Source organism: Acomys russatus, chromosome 8 (assembly GCF_903995435.1).
Source record: "Acomys russatus chromosome 8, mAcoRus1.1, whole genome shotgun sequence".
NCBI classification, from domain to species: Eukaryota; Metazoa; Chordata; class Mammalia; order Rodentia; family Muridae; genus Acomys; species Acomys russatus.
Window position 1 is genome coordinate 51,483,312 of NC_067144.1, and position 1,972 is coordinate 51,485,283.

Here is a 1,972-nt window from a genome sequence, read left to right on the forward strand (position 1 = left end):
ATAGTTTCATGTTCAATGACATCATCTGTTTTATGCTAATAAAGCATTGAGTATTATAGCAAGAAATCTTTTATTCTCTTTTGGCCTCCGAATGCAAACACAAATGCACACATAGCACACACATATATGCTTTAACCATACATATACACCATACACATTAGCACATATATATGCGTCACATAGAAATACACATAAAAATAATCAAAATATACAAGATTTTATGAGTTTTCCATGAAATATTTAAAGTATTTTATGTACTAATTTGCCTAAGTTATTCTTAAAGCTAATGCCAACTGCTTCTACATTTTAAAGAAATAAAAACAGCAAGGAGTATTAAAGGAGTTAAATTTGATGAAGTGTTCAACATAGCTGACACATCAATATTCATGAATTTCACTAGGATCCATCCTCTCTAAGAGACACACGAGACATCATTTACAATCTAATAATACCTGTGAAAAACAAGATAAAAAGGGCTACCACATTCTGGCCTGACTGGGTCAGAATTTATTTTTGTGAGCTTTTAAAATAATAATCAGAGATGCCTATCATAGTGGGTATTGACAGTACTGAAACACGTATTTTCAGTGCCTTTTGTGAGTGGCCTTAAGTGCCTTTCTTATATTATCTTACTCCATTGCTCCAACATTCACTGAGATAAATAACATTACCTAACTGTCACACATAAAAGAAAGCAATTAATGTGCCCAACAGGCTTATGCACAGCCATTCAAAAAATGCCTTTTGAGATCTCTCCTGTGCCAGAGCTGCTTAAAGAGCATTAGAACATCCATAAGGAACAAAATCCCTAGTCCCTTTGGAGTTCATTTTCTTAGCAGTCACTAATTATTTAAGCTAGGTATGTTTGACGAAAATTGCCTACCTTCATTAGTTTATACTAGAAGCTCTAGTTTAGGACTTGATGGTTAGCTACTTAAGGTTTGACTTTTACTGGTTAACATTTAAAAGGCAAGATTAATAACAAGATAATATTAAGATAAATGTAAGAGTGAAGAAATGAATAAAATATAAGTAAGAAGTGATTTTAGTATCTAGATGCGCCATACATTTGCTTTGAATTTTTTGTTACTCTAAAACTATTCAAAATACCAAGCTGAGTTTGGTATTGGTGTCAAACATTTATCTCACATTGTAAATTTTGTGCAATAAGTTTTAAAAGGTAATTTTGTTTATTTTGTAGCTTTCACATAAAATCTTATTTGACCTCATTTTATCCCAGTGATATACTTGCTACCAATGAGGGATGAGAGGTCCTAAGACATAAACACTAGACAAAGTTACAAGTATTGAAAGAATGCTGAAGACAAAAAAAAAAAAAAAATTAGCCTACACTGAGGAAGAAGACACTACCATATACTTACCACTAATGTTTTTAAGAATCAGAAGATTGTACCTTTATATTTATTAATATAATTTTTATTATATTCATATATATACATATATATATTCCATGAATTTATAAGAGGGTAAGGTACATGAGAAAGTTTTCAGAGAGAAAATGAAAGGACAAAATGATGCAATTATATTATAATCTTAAAATTATTTATATACATATATAAAACTGCATTTGTATATAATTGCATGTGTATATATAAAGTACATAGAACATTTTAATGTCTTTATGCATTAGAAGTTACATCAGCACAATTGATATTACTTACTTTTACATGAGAAATAAAAAATGCTTTAAAATATTTGCTTTCACCTGTAGTTTAATTAAATACTTCAGATTACTGTTCAAATAGGTACCAAACAAAAGCATGCAGATAACTTCCAGGGAAAAGTGGTGAAATATAGTATCTCATATTTTATATCACCTGCATGCTCACATTGATATGTTCTCCTTGCTGAAACTCATGCATATGCAAGGTGTAAAATAACATTTGCATCCTATAGCTGTGAGTTTTCAGAAGAAACATTATTCATGAGAAGAAAAGGCAAAATATTCTTA